The sequence below is a fragment of the Lissotriton vulgaris genome, chromosome 2_1 (assembly GCF_964263255.1).
Source record: "Lissotriton vulgaris chromosome 2_1, aLisVul1.2, whole genome shotgun sequence".
Taxonomy (NCBI): Eukaryota; Metazoa; Chordata; class Amphibia; order Caudata; family Salamandridae; genus Lissotriton; species Lissotriton vulgaris.
The window spans coordinates 192192700-192200001 of NC_141687.1; positions in this window are offsets into that span (position 1 = coordinate 192192700).

Below are 7302 nucleotides of genomic sequence, written 5' to 3' on the forward strand. Positions count from 1 at the left end.
AGCCAACGAGCCAAGTCTTGAGGCTCTTCCTGAATGCTTGCAGAGTGGGGGATTGTCTGATGCTGAGCAGGAGTTTGTTCCAGGTCTTTGCCACGATGTAGGAATAGGCTCTTCCTCCCCTTCTGGCTCTGTGGATGCAAGAGGTTTCGGCAAAGGCGGGGTTGGCCGACCTGAGGTTTCTCTTGGGTGAATAGGAGACTCTCTTGTTGAGGTATTTGGGTCCGGTGTTGTGGAGGGATTTGTAGGCGTGAGTGAGTAGCTTTAAGGTCACTCTCTTCTTGATGGGGAGCCAGTGGAGGTCTCGTAGGTACGGGGTAATGTGGTCTTGCCGTTGGATGCCGATGACGAGTCTGGCAGCGGTGTTATGGATGATCTTGAGTTTGTGGAGTAGGGAATTGTTGATATTGGCATAGAGGGCTTTTCCGTAGTCTAATCTCCTGGGTGACGGCCTTTCTGGGTTTGGGGGCGATCCATTTAGAGGTCTTACGGACGATGCAGAGGGTGTTGAAGCACGTGGAGGAGATGGTGTTGATCTGTCGGGACATGGTGAGAGAGGAGTTGAGTATGATGCAGAGGTTTTAGGCGTGATCAGTGGATGTGGGGCGTTCCCGAGGGTGGTTGGCAACCAGGTGTTGTCGCATGCGGAGGGGGTGAATCTGAGGACAATGACTTCTGTCTTCTCCTTCCTGGAAGCTGAGTCTGGTGGTGTCGGGTTCCTTGGTGAGGGAGAGGATGAGTTGGGTGTAGTCAGCGTAGGATACTATGCTGAGTCCATGCTTTCTGACAATGGCAGGGAGGGGGGCCATGTAGATGTTGAGTAACCCTGGGCATAGTTTGCATAGTAGCGCTTTGTGTACCTACGAGAAGTGCACTTTGCACTACGCAAGCTACTCAAACTGCGTAGTGCATTGAGCAAAATGTTCGCACTGATTGCACAGTGCCAAATGCTTGTCCACACTGTGCAATCAGTGCAAACTGCATCTTGCACAGTGCAAGCGGTCATTTTGTGCTGCTCGAGTAGATTTGTACTCGAGCTGCAGCTTTCTCAACACGGACTGGTAGTTTCTCATCGCGAGTGGTCGCGAGCATACCCGACCACTCACACTGAGAAACCTGACCTCCCTGCGTTGAGAATCTCGCCGGAAGGTTTATTTTCCACGCTCGCGATCGGCAACTTGATGTTGCCGATCGCGAAGAAGGAAAAAGTCTCGCTGGAATATTATTTTGCTTGCTCGCGGTCGCCAACTTGACGTTGAGGACGGGGAGCAAGCAAAAAATGCCAGCTACACGTTTTTGCACTGTGCTACGTGCAATTCGCGTAGCACGTGGTTGCGCAAACTACGCGAGCGTAGCGTAGTCCTACACCCTGGGCTAATGTTGAGGAGCATGGGGCTGAGCAAGATCCTTGGGGTACTCCACAGCTGCTCTCTGAGAGGAAGGACAGGAGTCTGATTCTTTTGGCTCTGTGAGGAATGAGCGGATCCAGTTTAGGGTGGTTCCCTGTATGCCGGCGTCATGGAGTCTAGTGGTGAGTGTGCGATGGGAGATGGTGTAGTAGGAGTTCTAGTAGGATAAGGGCCGCTGTGTGGCCCTGGTCGAGGAGAGTGCATATGTCATTTGTGACAGCTAAGAGGGCGCTCTTGGTGCTGTGGTTACTGTGGAATCCGGATTTGGAGGAGTCGATGATTGAGTTAGCTTCAATGAAGTCCATAAGCTGGATATTGAATGTATTCTCAGTTACTTTGGCTGAGAAGTGGAGCAGCAAGATGGGTCAGTAGTTTTAGAGGTCCGTTGGGGCTGCGTAGCACTTCATGAGGAGGAGCTTGACTTCTCTGCGTTTTCAGTCATCGGGGAACGTGCCTGTTTTGAAGGAGGAGTTGATGGTATGTTGTAGTTTGGGTGCTATGGTGGCAGCGACTCTGTGGAAGATGTGCTGCGGGAAAGAGTCCATCGGGGTCCCTGAGTGTGTACTCTTCATGGTAGTGGTGATGTCTACTGTGATGACCTGTGTCCAGGCGGAGATGGTTGGTGTTGCTGGAAATTGGTGTGGTGTTGGTGCCTTGTTTCTGTTTGTTGAAGTTGTTGTAGACGGACTTGATCTTGAGATTGGAGTAGGAGCCAAGTTTGTTGCAGTGGTCCTGGGAGTGCGGGGTGTCTGAGGCTTCGCTGGGGAGTTTGGTTAATTATTGTATGATGCCAAAGACTTCCTTGGAGTTGCAGGAGTTGGTGAGAATTCTGTCCTGGATGAAGTTCCTTTTTGTGGATCTGATGCGTTGGTGGTACTCTGTCATGGCGGTTTTGTAGCTGGTCCGTGCTTCTGGGGTTTTTGCTGTTTCTCCATACTTTTTGGGACATCTGCAAGTGTGTCTGGATTCTCGGAGGTCGGTGGTGAACCAGGTGGCTTTCGTGGGGTGCTGTCTGTCTGGGTTCCGGAGGGGGGCTAGCTTGTCTACGCAGTTGGTGATCCATCTATGGAGTTTGTTGGCTGCAGAGTTGGCTTCGGTAATGGCAGGAGGGGGAGCATGGTTGAGGGTGGAGTTGAGGTGCTCTTTGGTAACCTTGCTCCAATTCCTACATGGGGAATGTGGTGTAGGTTTGTGTGCGGAGGGTTTTGCGAAGGAAAAATGTACGCAGTTGTGGTCCGTCCAGAGGGGTTGTGTAGTGTGGCTGAAGTGGATGTTGTTTCCTCCTGCGAAGATGGGGTTGAGGTTGTGTCCTGCCTTGTGGGTGGTGGTGGTGATGAACTGTTTTAGTCTGATGTTTAGGAGGTTGTCCAGGAGGGTGGTGGAGTTGGTGTTGCTAAAGTTGTTGAGGTGGGAATTCAGGTCTCTGAGAAGTACACAGTCCATGGAGGTGATGGTGTGGGGGCGATGAGGTCTGTGATGGTTGCGGTGAACATGGTGCATGGTCCAGGAGGTCTGTAGGTGAGGGTGCCACGTATGGTCCTTCTGGGATTGGTCTGGATCTGGAAATGGAGGTGTTCCATGGGGGACGAGAACTCATTCGTGCTGGCTGTGGTTAGTCGGTGGGAGTTCTTGTGTACGATGGTGAGTCATAGTCCCGGCTAGTTGAGGCGGTCCTTCCTCTGGATCTTGTATCCATCTGGAATGGTGTATATGACCTTCTCACTGATAAACATCCCGATCTGCTGTTCATCACTGAAACTTGGCTAGAGGCCAATTCTGATCCTGATGTTGTCCAAGCCTTACCAGACGACTATCAAATGGTGCGCCTGGACAGACCCGTAGGCAGAGGAGGGGGAATTGCGATCGCCTTTAAACAGCAATGGGTCTGTAAACTCGAACGAGTCAATTTGGTAGGTTGCGAGGCAGGTGTCTTTAGCATAAACATTGATGGGAGCACGACGATTAAGGGTCTGCTAGTTTACCGCCCTCCAGGACCTATGTCCAGATTCAAAGGCAACCTTTTAGAGTGTGTTACTGAATCAGCGATCAGGAGGGATAAGTTCCTACTGTTAGGAGACTTAAACACACACCTTGACGACTCCTCCGATAAAGGAGTGGTGGAGTTCCGGGATGAACTTCACACCCTACAGCTGGAACTAAAGGGGCTGCTTCCTACACACAATCGTGGGCACTTGCTTGACCCAATATTTGCTAACTGGGAGGATGTCTCAGTTGATCCCCCAGTGCCCCTGCCTTGGACAGACCATTTCTTGGTCCCATTTGCCATCTTCCTGCCTAAATATAAAGCCAACGCCCCCACCCCACTCAATTATCCTCGGCGCAGGTGGGCAAGATTCTCCCTGCAAAAGTTTAATACAGCCCTCACTGCGGAAGGTCCCCCAGGCGGCAATGATGTGAATACAGCGAATAGGTTGCTCAATGACCGTATTACTGCTGCTCTGGACTGCACAGCCCCGCTGGGACGACCTACCAAAGGGGCTCAGAGACAAAGAACGGCTCCCTGGTTTGGCGAGGCGTTGCGTTGCGCCAAAGGGACTGCAAACGTGCAGAAAGGCAGTGGAGAGTGGCATACGACGACCGGATGAAAGAGGCCTATCTCGCGAAGAGTCGCGCCTATCACAACAAGATCAGGATAGAGAAGGCCACATACTATGCTGACAGAATCCACGAGGCAGAGAACTCGTCTAGGGAACTGTTCAGCATATATAAAACTCTGGCTACCCCAAAAACCTCTACTTTAGAGGAAGATCACTCAGTAGCAGCATGCAATCGCATTGCGAACTACTTTGGAGATAAAGTGTCTAAGATTTACTCTGCTTTTCCCCACATACCTCCTGTAGCGGAAATGTCAGCAGACTTATTGAGTGATGAAGCCGATCAAAATCTGCTACTTATTTTCACCACCCCATCACCGGTGGATTTAGTTAAAATTTGCAGATCTGTTAAATCTGGCTCCCCTCGGGATCCCGCCTCCCCAAAAAGGCTGGGAGACAGTCTGGAAACACTAGAACCCTATATCAGACACTTGCTAGATATCTCCTTCCTATCCAGCTCCATACCAGAGGACTAGAAACAGGCTGTGGTGCTCCCCCTACGTAAGAAGCCCAACATTAGCTTTGAGAAGTTAGATAATCTTCGCCCCATCTCCTTGCTGCCTTACTTTTCTAAGGTAGCGGAGAAGGTGGTAAATAAGCAGCTAATGAAATTTGTGGAAGAAAGCAACCTCCTTCACCCTACGCAATTCGGGTTTCGGCCGCGTCACTCTACGGAGTCTGCCCTCCTTAGGGCTAACGAAACCCTCAGGCAAGGTGCTGATGAGGGACAAACCATGGCCTTAATCCTCCTGGACCTCAGTGCGGCATTCGACACTGTAGCACACTCCATCTTGCTACAGTGTCTGAGCAAAGGCGAGGTGAGAGGGGCAGCACTGAAATGGATTTAATCATTTCTTGCAGGCCGAGGCTCCCAAGTAAGGCAGGGCGACCATTACTCTGAGCGCATCTCTTTGGATCAAGGGGTACCGCAGGGCTCGTCCCTGAGCCCAACTCTTTTTAATCTTTATGTTGCCCCGATCGCTTCCTTGGTAGAGAGTTACGGCCTCCAAATGGTGTCATATGCCGACGACACGCAGTTGGTCATCTCCCTATCACGCGCGCCCGGTCCCTCGGCGGACATCTTCAGAGCTTGCATGCAAGACCTCGCGGCCTGGATGTCCGCCAATTGCCTCAAGCTCAACGGAGGCAAGACCGAGGTACTGGTGGTGGGGGGAGGCCAATCGGCGTGGACGTCGGCGTGGTGGCCGTCGTGCTTGGGTCCAGCACCCACCCCTCGCCAGAAAGCAAAGAACTTGGGCATTTGGTTTGATTCTGACCTTACCTTTGGTCCCCAGATCAACCAGGTGGATGGATCTTGCTTTGGGACCCTCAAAAGTCTCAGGAAGGTATTAAAATTCTTACCTATCAGAGCCCGCCAAACCCTGGTGCATGCACTAGTCACGTCTAAGATGGATTACGGCAATCTTCTCTACTTTGGAACTCTGGAGAAGAATTTGAGCCGTCTTCCGGTTCTCCAGAATGCCGCTGCCAGACTAGTGCTTAGAGTACCCAGAAGAGCAGGCTCCACAGCGGCCCTCCGGTCTCTGCACTGGCTCCCGATCCGTAGCAGGGTGGAATTCAAAGCCCTGTGCACGTGCCACCGGATCATCAACGGGAGAGCTCTGCTCCCTTTGAAAGGATTGCTGACACCCTATGAGCCGTCTCGCTCTCTGAGATCTTCCGGCTCATGACTCCTGGCAATTCCTAAGGTGTCCAGAGCCCGGATGGGTGGAAGATCTTTTAGGCACCTCGCAGCATCCAGATGGAACAAGCTACCTATGGCGCTGCGATTAGAACCTTCAGAAACAATCTTTAGAGCCAAGCTGAAGACTGCTTTATTCACACAGTAGTTTTTCTGCATTTGTAAGTTCTGGCAGGTATCAGCTCCTTAGCGCGGGGACACGCCGCTGTGTGTCACCAAGCGCTCTATAAAACCCCCTAAATAGAAAATAGAAAAATGGCGGTTGGGATGTTGGAGGATGAACTGGCATTGGTCGAGGTTTCTGTGAGAAAGGGGATGTCTGGCGACAGGGTGTCGAGTAGGTCCCAGATTTCTACTGCGTGTCTGTGCAGGGAACCTATGTTGAAGAGGTTGCAACTCAGGGGTTTGTGTGCAATGGTTCACGGTGGACGGGCAGGTGCCTGAGGGGGGCCGGAAGTGGGTAAAGGTACGGGCTGCAGTGTCGGCAGGAGAATTTGCCCTAAGTGTTCGACGTCGACAAATGGCAGTTGTTGTTTCTTCCAGGGTTGAGTGTGTGCAAGGCAGCTGAGTCATAGCGGTGGGAGGTCAGAGAACCAGGGTCCCTGGTGCTGGTTGCGGTTAGGTCGCGGACAGGCGCAGACAGGCTTAAATTTGGCACACCAGCTCCACGTAGCGGCACAACGGCCACCATTAAGTAGGAAACTGGGGGAAGGAGCGTAGGTGGGAGACAAGAGCGGAAATGAGCAGTGGGGGAGGGGCTGCGGGGGCAGCAGCAGCCGGAAGGGAGCGAAAAACAGCAAAAGTGAAAAGAAAAACAGTGGAAGAGGCAACAAAGAGATTAATAGGCACAGAAAAGGCACAAGGAGACAGACAGGTAGAAAATGAGCACAATGAGACAAACAGACATAAATCAGGCACAATTGCAGTAAAAGTGAGGTACAGACAAGACAGAAACCACAAAAAGGCTGGCAGGGCGGACCAGCAGTAGAGCAAGGTTCTCCCACTTGACCACCAGGGATGAGGCACAGACACGAGCCTGTGGGTGGAGCAGTGCCTCAAACACCTACCTGCAAACAGAGAGGTGCTGAGGGCAGCAGTGTAACGACGGAGCTGCACGAGGGATAGAGTAGAGTTCCCTGACCAGGAGATCAGAGGTCTTACTCAACCTGCCGCGTAGCGGCCGCCATTAAGTAGAGGACGGGGGAGGGAGCGTGGCTGAGAGGTGGGAGCAGGAACCGGCAGGGGTGGAGGTGCCACGGGGGCAGCAACAGCAGGAAGGGAGCGAAAAACGGCAACAATGAAAAGAAAAACAATGGAAGAGGCAACACAGAGAAAAATAGGCACAGAAAAGGCACAAGGAGACAGACAGGTAGAAAATGAGCACAATGAGACAAACAGGCACAAACAAGGCACAATTGCACAAACGAGCCACAGACAGGGCAGAAACTATAAAAAGGCTGGCAGGGCAGACCAGCAGTAGAGCAAGTCTCTACACTGGACCACCAGGGATGAGGTGCTGGCAGGCGCCTGTGGGTAGAGGAGGGCCTCAAACACCTACCTGCAAGCAGAGAGGTGCTGG